The sequence below is a fragment of the Triticum aestivum genome, chromosome 5A (genome assembly GCF_018294505.1).
Source record: "Triticum aestivum cultivar Chinese Spring chromosome 5A, IWGSC CS RefSeq v2.1, whole genome shotgun sequence".
Classification (NCBI taxonomy): domain Eukaryota; kingdom Viridiplantae; phylum Streptophyta; class Magnoliopsida; order Poales; family Poaceae; genus Triticum; species Triticum aestivum.
In genome coordinates, this window is record NC_057806.1 from 494,005,477 (window position 1) to 494,016,324 (window position 10,848).

Here is a 10,848-nt window from a genome sequence, read left to right on the forward strand (position 1 = left end):
GGTTGCACTCCCCGCATTATGCAAATCGACATAACTTCGATTACTGTCAATCCTGATTGAGCCAGTGCTTTAATCCGGTTCATCAGATAGAGGACTTCTCCATTGTCTTCCACCTGGGGGCTCCGTGGGCGCCAACGTCGGTGTTTCTTTAGAGGAGCATTGTTGAACTCAGGAAGACCCCGCCGAACAGGGTCCGGAAGGGGAATGTCCTCCATATAAAACTATTGGAAATATGCCCTAGAGGCAATAATAAATTAGTTATTATAATATTTCCTTGTTCATGATAATCATTTATTATCCATGCTAGAATTGTATTGATAGGAAACTCAGATACATGTGTGGATACATAGACAACACCATGTCCCTAGTAAGCATCTAGTTGACTAGCTCGTTGATCAATAGATGGTTACGGTTTCCTGACCATGGACATTGGATGTCGTTGATAACGGGATCACATCATTAGGAGAATGATGTGATGGACAAGACCCAATCCTAAGCCTAGCACAAGATCATGTAGTTCGTATGCTAAAGCTTTTCTAATGTCAAGTATCATTTCCTTAGACCATGAGATTGTGCAACTCCCGGATACCGTAGGAGTGCTTTGGGTGTGCCAAACGTCACAACGTAACTGGGTGGCTATAAAGGTACATTACAGGTATCTCCAAAAGTGTCTGTTGGGTTGGCACGAATCGAGACTGGGATTTGTCACTCCGTGTAAACAGAGAGGTATCTCTGGGCCCACTCGGTAGGACATCATCATAATGTGCACAATGTGATCAAGGAGTTGATCACGGGATGATGTGTTACGGAACGAGTAAAGAGACTTGCCGGTAACGAGATTGAACAAGGTATCGAGATACCGACGATCGAATCTCGGGCAAGTATCGTACCGATAGACAAAGGGAATTGTATACAGGATTGATTAAGTCCTTGACATCGTGGTTCATCCGATGAGATCATCGTGGAACATGTGGGAGCCAACATGGGTATCCAGATCTCGCTGTTGGTTATTGGCCAGAGAGTCGTCTCGGTCATGTCTACGTGTCTCTCGAACCCGTAGGGTCTACACACTTAAGGTTCGGTGACGCTAGGGTTATAGAGATATTAGTATGCGGTAACCCGAAAGTTGTTCGGAGTCCCGGATGAGATCCCGGACGTCACGAGGAGTTCCGGAATGGTCCGGAGGTAAAGAATTATATATAGGAAGTGCTATTTCGGCTATCGGGACAAGTTTCGGGGTCATCGGTATTGTACCGGAACCACCGGAAGGGTCCCGGAGGTCCACCGGGTGGGGCCACCTGCCCCGGGGGGCCACATGGGCTGTAGGGGGTGCGCCTTGACCTGTATGGGCCAAGGGCACCAGCCCCAAGAGGCCCATGCGCCAAGAAATAAGGGAAAGAAAGAGTCCTAAAGGGGGAAGGCACCTCCGAGGTGCCTTGGGGAGGATGGACTCCTCCCTGGCCGCACCCTTCCTTGGAGGAAGGGCCAAGGCTGCGCCCCCCCCCCTCTCCCTTGGCCCTATATATAGTGGGGGAAGGGAGGGCAGCCATACCTAAGCCCTGACGCCTCCCTCTCCCTCCCATGACACATCTCCCTCCTCCCGCAACGCTTGGCGAAGCCCTGTTGGAATCCCGCTACTTCCAGCACGCCGTTGTGCTGCTGGATCTCCATCAACCTCTCCTCCCCCCTTGCTGGATCAAGAAGGAGGAGACGTTGCTGCTCCGTACGTGTGTTGAACGCGGAGGTGCCGTCCGTTCGGCGCTAGGATCATCGGTGATTTGGATCACGACGAGTACGACTCCATCAACCCCGTTCTCTTGAATGCTTCCGCACGCGATCTACAAGGGTATGTAGATCCACTCCTCCCTCGTTGCTAGATGACTCCATAGATAGATCTTGGTGACACGTAGGAAAATTTTGAATTATTGCTACGTTACCCAACAGTGGCATCATGAGCTAGGTCTATGCGTAGTTTCTATGCACGAGTAGAACACAAAGTAGTTGTGGGCGTTGATTTTGTTCAATATGCTTACCATTACTAGTCCAATCTTGATTCGGTGGCATTGTGGGATGAAGCGGCCCGGACCGACCTTACACGTACTCTTACGTGAGACTGGTTCCACCGACTGACATGCACTAGTTGCATAAGGTGGCTAGCGGGTGTCTGTCTCTCCCACTTTAGTCGGATCGGATTCGATGAAAAGGGTCCTTATGAAGGGTAAATAGCAATTGGCATATCACATTGTGGTTTTTGCGTAGGTAAGAAACGTTCTTGCTAGAAACCCATAGCAGCCACGTAAAACATGCAAACAACAATTAGAGGACGTCTAACTTGTTTTTGCAGGGTATGCTATGTGATGTGATATGGCCAAAAGGATGTGATGAATGATATATGTGATGTATGAGATTGATCATGTTCTTGTAATAGGAATCATGACTTGCATGTCGATGAGTATGACAACCGACAGGAGCCATAGGAGTTGTCTTAATTTATTTATGACCTGCGTGTCAACATAAACGTCATGTAATTACTTTACTTTATTGCTAACCGTTAGATGTAGTAGTAGAAGTAATAGTTGACGAGACAACTTCATGAAGACACGATGATAGAGATCATGATGATGGAGATCATGGTGTCATGCCGGTGACGATGATGATCATGGAGCCCCGAAGATGGAGATCAAGAGGAGCAAAGTGATGATGGCCATATCATGTCACTATTTGATTGCATCTGATGTTTATCATGTTTATGCATCTTGTTTACTTAGAACGACGGTAGTAAATAAGATGATCCCTCATAATAATTTCAAGAAAGTGTTCCCCCTAACTATGCACCGTTGCGACAGTTCGTTATTTCGAAGCACCACGTGATGATCGGGTGTTAGATTCTAACGTTCACATACAACGGGTGTAAGACAGATTTACACACGCGAAACACTTAGGTTGACTTGACGAGCCTAGCATGTACAGACATGGCCTCGGAACACAAGAGACCGAAAGGTCGAGCGTGAATCGTATGGTAGATGCGATCAACATGAAGATGTTCACCCATGATGACTATTCCGTCTCACGTGATGATCGGACACGGCCTAGTTGACTCGGATCATGTAATCACTTAGATGACTAGAGGGATGTCTATCTGAGTGGGAGTTCATAAGATGAACTTGTTTATCCTGAACATAGTCAAAAGGATTTTGCAAATTATGTCGTAGCTCGCGCTTTAGTTCTACTGTTTAGATATGTTCCTAGAGAAAATTTAGTTGAAAGTTGATAGTAGCAATTATGCGGACTAGGTCCGTAGACTGAGGATTGTCTTCATTGCTTCATAGAAGGCTTATGTCCTTAATGCACCGCTCAGTGTGCTGAACCTCGAACGTCGTCTGTGGATGTTGCGAACATCTGACATACACATTTTGATAACTATGTGATAGTTCAGTTAAACGGTTTAGAGTTGAGGCACCGAAGACGTTTTGAAACATCGCGAAACATATGAGATGTTTCGAGGGCTGAAATTGGGATTTCAGGCTCGTGCCCACGTCAAGAGGTATGAGACCTCCGACGATTTTCTTAGCCTGCAAACTAAGGAGAAAAGCTCAATTGTTGAGCTTGTGCTCAGATTGTCTGAGTACAACAATCGCTTGAATCAAGTGGGAGTTGATCTTCCAGATGAGAAAGTGATGTTTCTCCGAAGTCATTACCACCAAGCTGCTAGAGCTTCGTGATGAACTATAATATATCAAGGACATATATGATGATCCTTGAGATATTCGCGATGTTTGACACCACAAAAGTAGAAATCAAGAAGGAGCATCAATTGTTGATGGTTGGTGAAACCACTAGTTTCAAGAAGGGCAAGGGCAAGAAGGGAAACTTCATGAAATGGCAAATCAGCTGCTTCTCTAGTGAAGAAACCCAAGGTTGAACCCAAACCCGAGACTAAGTGCTTCTGTAATAAGGGGAACTGCCACTGGAGCAGAATTACCCTAGATACTTGGTAGATGAGAAGGCTGGCAAGGTCGATAGAAGTATATTGGATATACATTGTGTTAATGTGTACTTTACTAGTACTCCTAGTAGCACCAGGGTATTAGATACTGGTTCGGTTGCTAAGTGTTAGTAACTCGAAATAAAAGCTATGGAATAAACGGAGACTAGCTAAAGGTGAGATGACGATATGTGTTGGAAGTATTTCCAAGGTTGATCAAATATCGTACGCTCCCTCTACCATCGAGATTGGTGTTTGCGTTGAGCATAGACATGATTGGATTATGTCTATCGCAATACAGTTATTCATTTAAAGAGAATAATGGTTACTCTGTTTATTTGAATAATACCTTCAATGGTCTTACACCTGAAATGAATGGTTTATTGAATCTCGATTGTAGTGATACACATGTTCATGCCAAAAGATAGTAATGATAGTACCACCTACTTGTGGCACTGCCACGTAAGTCATATCGGTATAAAACGCATGAAGAAGCTCCATGTTGATGGATCTTTGGGCGCACTCATTTTGAAAAGTTTGAGACATGCGAACCATGTCTATTGGTGTATATGCATGAAGAAACTCCATGCAAATGGACCGTTTGGACTCACTTGATTTTGAATCACTTGAGACATGCAAATCATACCACATGGGCAAGATGACTGAAAGCCTCGTTTTCAGTAAAGTGGAACAAGAAAGCAACTTGCTGGAAGTAATACATTTTGATGTGTGCAGTCCAATGAGTGCTGAGGCATGTAGTGGATGTCGTTATGTTCTTACTTCACAGATGATTTGAGTAGATGTTGAGTATATTTACTTGATGAATCATGAGTCTGAATTATTGAAAGGTTCAAGTAATTTCAGGGTGAAGTTGAAAGATCGTCGTGACAAGAATATCTATGATATGATCATAGAGATGAATATCTGAATTACGAGTTTGGCATAGAATTAAGACATTGTGGAAATTGTTTCACAACTAATACAACCTGGAACAGCATAGTGTGATGGTGTGTCCGAACATCATAACTGCACCCTATTGGATATGGTGCATACCATGATGTCTCTTATCGAATTACCACGATAGTTTATGGGTTAGGCATTAGAGACAACCACATTCACTTTAAATAGGGCACCACGTAATTCCGATGAGATGACACCGTATGAACTATGGTTTAGAGAAACCTAAGCTGTCATTTCTTAAAAGTTTGGGGCTGCGACGCTTATGCGAAAAAGTTTCAGGCTGATAAGCTCGAACCCAAAGAGGATAAATGCATCTTCATAGGACACCCAAAACAGTTGGGTATACCTCCTGTCTCAGATCCGAAAGCAATAAGGGATTGTTTCTAGAATCGGGTCCTTTCTCGAGGAAAAGTTTCTCTCGAAAGAATTGAGTGGGAGGATGGTGGAGACTTGATGAGGTTATTGAACCATCTCTTCAACTAGTGTGTGACAGGGCACAGGGAGTTGTTCCTGTGGCACCTACACCAATTGAAGTGGAAGCTTATGATAGTGATCATGAAACTTCAGATCAAGTCACTACCAAACCTCGTGGGATGACAAGGATGCGTACTACTTCAGAGTGGTATGTAATCCTGTCTTGGAAGTCATGTTGCTAGACAACAATGAACCTACGAGCTATGGAGAAGCGATGGTGGGCCTGGATTCCAAAATGGCTCGAGGCCATATAATCCGAGAGAGGATCCATGTATGAAAACAAAGTGTAGACTTTGGAAAAGCTACTTGATGGTCGTAAGGCTGTTAGGTACATATGGATTTTAAAAGGAAGACAGACAATGATGGTAAGTGTCACCATTGAGAAAGCTCGACTTGTCGTTAAGATGTTTCCCGACAAGTTCAAGGAGTTGACTACGATGAGACTTTCTCACACGTAGCGATGCTAAAAGTCTGTTGGAATTATATTAGCAATTACTGCATTATTTGTGAAATCTTGCAGATAGGATGCCAAAAACCATTGTTTCCTCAACGATTTTTGAGGAAAGGTTGTATGTGATACAACCGGAAGGTTTTGTCAATCCTAAAAGATGCTAACAAGTATGCCAAGCTCCAGCAATCCTTCTAAGGACTGGAGTAAGCATCTCGGAGTTGGAATGTATGCTTTGATAAGATGATCAAAGTTTTGGGTGTATACAAAGTTTATGAGAAACTTGTATTTCCAAAGAAGTGAGTGGGAGCACTTTAGAATTTCTGATGAATATATGTTGTTGACATATTGTTGATCAGAAATGACATAGAATTTCTGGAAAGCATATAGGGTTATTTGGAAAGTGTTTTTCAATGGAAAGCCTGGATTAAGCTACTTGAACATTGAGCATCAAGATCTATAAGGATAGATCAAAACGCTTAATGGTACTTTCAAATGAGCACATACCTTGACATGATCTTGAAGGTGTTCAAGATGGATCAGTCAAAGAAGGAGTTCTTGCCTGAGTTGTAAGGTATGAAGTTAAGACTTAAAGCTCGACCACGGCACAATAGAGAGAAAGGACGAAGGTCGTCCCCTATGCTTAAGACATAGGCTCTACAGTATGCTATGCTGTGTACTGCACCTGGAATGTGCCTTGCCATGAGTCAGTCAAGGGGTACAAGAGTGATCTAAGAATGGATCACAGGACAGCGGTCAAAGTTATCCTTAGTAACTAGTGGACTAAGGAATTTTCTCGATTCTGGAGGTGGTAAAAGAGTTCGTCGTAAAGGGTTACGCCGATGCAAACTTTGACACTAATCCAGATTATTCTGAGTAGTAAACTGGATTCGTATAGTAGAACAGTTATTTGGAATAGCTCCAAATGTAGCGTAGTAGTTGCATCTACAAGATGACATAGAAATTTGCGAAGTACATACGGATCTGAAAGATTCAGACCCGTTGACTATAACATCTCTCACAAGCATAACATGATCAAACCCAGAACTCATCGAGTGTTAATCACATGGTAATGTGAACTAGATTATTGACTCTAGTAAACTCTTTGGGTGTTAGTCACATGGGGATGTGACCTTGAGTGTTAATCACATAGCGATGTGAACTGGATTATTGACTCTAGTGCAAGTGGGAGACTGTTGGAAATATGCCCTAGAGGCAATAATAAATTAGTTATTATAATATTTCCTTGTTCATGATAATCGTTTATTATCCATGCTAGAATTGTATTGATAGGAAACTCAGATACATGTGTGGATACATAGACAACACCATGTCCCTAGTAAGCATCTAGTTGACTAGCTCGTTGATCAATAGATGGTTACGGTTTCCTGACCATGGACATTGGATGTCGTTGATAACGGGATCACATCATTGGGAGAATGATGTGATGGACAAGACCCAATCCTAAGCCTAGCACAAGATCATGTAGTTCGTATGCTAAAGCTTTTCTAATGTCAAGTATCATTTCCTTAGACCATGAGATTGTGCAACTCCCGGATACCGTAGGAGTGCTTTGGGTGTGCCAAACGTCACAACGTAACTGGGTGGCTATAAAGGTACATTACAGGTATCTCCAAAAGTGTCTGTTGGGTTGGCACGAATCGAGACTGGGATTTGTCACTCCGTGTAAACGGAGAGGTATCTCTGGGCCCACTCGGTAGGACATCATCATAATGTGCACAATGTGATCAAGGAGTTGATCACGGGATGATGTGTTACGAAACGAGTAAAGAGACTTGCCGGTAACGAGATTGAACAAGGTATCGAGATACCGATGATCGAATCTCGGGCAAGTATCGTACCGATAGACAAAGGGAATTGTATACGGGATTGATTAAGTCCTCGACATCGTGGTTCATCCGATGAGATCATCGTGGAACATGTGGGAGCCAACATGGGTATCCAGATCCCGCTGTTCGTTATTGGCCGGAGAGTCGTCTCGGTCATGTCTACGTGTCTCCCGAACCCATAGGGTCTACACACTTAAGGTTCGGTGACGCTAGGGTTATAGAGATATTAGTATGCGGTAACCCGAAAATTGTTCGGAGTCCCGGGTGAGATCCCGGACGTCAGAGGAGTTCCGGAATGGTCCGGAGGTAAAGAATTATATATAGGAAGTGCTATTTCGGCTATCGGGACAAGTTTCGGGGTCATCGGTATTGTACCGGGACCACCGGAAGGGTCCCGGGGGTCCACCGGGTGGGGCCACCTGCCCCGGGGGGGCCACATGGGCTGTAGGGGATGCGCCTTGGCCTGTATGGGCCAAGGGCACCAGCCCCAAGAGGCCCATGCGCCAAGAGATAAGGGAAAGAAAGAGTCCTAAAGGGGGAAGGCACCTCCGAGGTGCCTTGGGGAGGATGGACTCCTCCCTGGCCGCACCCTTCCTTGGAGGAAGGGCCAAGGCTGCGCCCCCCCTCTCCCTTGGCCCTATATATAGTGGGGGGAAGGGAGGGTAGCCATACCTAAGCCCTGGCGCCTCCCTCTCCCTCCCATGACACATCTCCCTCCTCCCGCAGCGCTTGGCGAAGCCCTGTTGGAATCCCGCTACTTCCACCACGCCGTCGTGCTGCTGGATCTCCATCAACCTCTCCTCCCCCCTTGCTGGATCAAGAAGGAGGAGACGTCGCTGCTCCGTACGTGTGTTGAACGCGGAGGTGCCGACCGTCCGGCGCTAGGATCATCGGTGATTTGGATCACGACGAGTACGACTCCATCAACCCCGTTCTCTTGAACGCTTCCGCGTGCGATCTACAAGGGTATGTAGATCCACTCCTCCCTTGTTGCTAGATGACTCCATAGATAGATCTTGGTGACATGTAGGAAAATTTTGAATTATTGCTACGTTACCCAACAAAAACCATTCTGAAGGCCAGTCTTCGGACGACTTCTTCGGGGTACCGGAGAGGTATCCGGTACCGGCGATGCGCCATATTTCGGCTCCGCCCACTTGATAAAGTGACCCCCTCTGTGTGCGAGGGACGAGGCAAAATAGCCTTTCCCACAGCTCGAAGTGAGCCTCGCAGCCCAGGAACAACTCGCAGAGAGCAACATAGCCAGCGATATGTAGAATGGAGGCAGGGGTGAAATTGTGTAATTGGAGGCCGTAGAACTCCAGGAGCCCGCGGAGGAATGGATGAATTGGAAATCCAAGTCCCCTTAATAAATAAGGAACAAGGCAGACCCGTTCCCCCATAGAGGGGCAGGGAAAACTCTCTGCTTGCTCCCCGCCATTGTAGGTGGCAAGCCCGGCTCGAACAGGCACCATATACGCCGGAGGGAGAAATCCCTTAGTCTGCAGTTCGACTAATCGATTGTGCGGGACTGAACACCTCTCCCAATCACCGGGCTTAGGGCTATGGGGGCGGGAGGAGGAGCTGCGGAGGTCGGCCATGCTGGAATGGATCTTTCCGAAACGCGCTCTGATGGATTCTCGCTGGGGAAGGATGGTATGGATCGGATCTAAGAATCCCCATTCCTTTAATAGATAATTTATTTATCTGGCTAGGGGGGCGAATGTAAAAACGGCCTGGCGCCTCGTATTCATTCGACGCGTGGGATATAGCCCTTATTGGGCACAGAAGCCAAGAGGTCCAAACATTTATGGGACCGGACACTGCTTTACAAACGTTTGAAAGATGGAGAAGAACCCGCCTTGCAATGCCGAAGACAACATTGCGCGCTGGACTCATCGTCATTGAAGCCTGGTTCGGAGGCTACTGAGGGAGTCCTGGATTAGGGGGTATCCGGACAGCCGGATTATATCCTTTGGCCGAACTGTTGGACTATGAAGATACAAGATTGAAGACTTCGTCTCGTGTCCGGATGGAACTCTACTTGGCGTGGAAGGCAAGCTAGGCAGTACGGATATGGATATCTCCTCCTTTGTAACCGACCTTGGAGTAACCCTAGCCCCCTCCGGTGTCTATATAAACCGGAGGGTTTTAGTTCGTAGGACAACATACAATCATACCATAGGCTAGCTTCTAGGGTTTAGCCTCTTCGATCTCGTGGTAGATCAACTCTTGTAATACTCATATCATCAAGAATAAATCAAGCAGGACGTAGGGTTTTACCTCCATCAAGAGAGCCCGAACCTGGGTAAAACATCGTGTTCCCTGCCTCCTGTTACCATCCGCCTTAGACGCACAGTTCGGGACCCCCTACCCGAGATCCGCCGGTTTTGACACTGACAGCGCCCATCCACCGCCCCCAGGGCAGGCGCGTCCGGCTTGTACGTCTCCTTGGCCTTGGCGACGGTGAGCCGGACCTCCCTCTACTTCTCGCATGACTCGTTCCGGGAGAACACGTGAAGGAACTTGAACTCTTGGTCGTTGTCGTCCTCGCGATACATGTTGAACACCCGAACCATCTACGCAGCCGAAGAACAAGTCTCGGCGACATACACGGCGAAAGAAGTGAGTCGGCGGCTGGACATACCTAACCCTCGACGTTGGCGCCGCTTTCCGGGCGAGCCGCGATCTCCTCGACGATCCCATGCCATTTGTTGCAGGCCACCTGGATGATCGCCCAATGGTCCGCCATGGCCTTGTCGCGAGGCACTCGTCTTCCTTGGAAGTCCACTTGACGCGCGGCTCGCCCGGCCTGGCACTGGCCGCCCGCTTCTTCTTTCTCCCTTTCGTCACCGGCGCAGGGTTCATCTCCTCCTCTGCATGTTCTTCCTCCTCCCCTCCTCAGCGTCATCGAGCTCGTCGTCCATGTCGACGGCGGTGTCCATTGTTTTGTCTTGCGCGTGGAACCCAGGGCAGGAGGCGGCGGCAAGCTGCCCCACGCGCCTTTTCCTTCGGCCGGCGCCCCAGGGGGCTAGGTTCGGCTCAGGTTCGCCGGCTGTTATTTCGATCCAAACTGACGATAACTGAGAGTTGAGGACGCGGCTGGGCCATTTTTCGCAGCCGACGCTAAA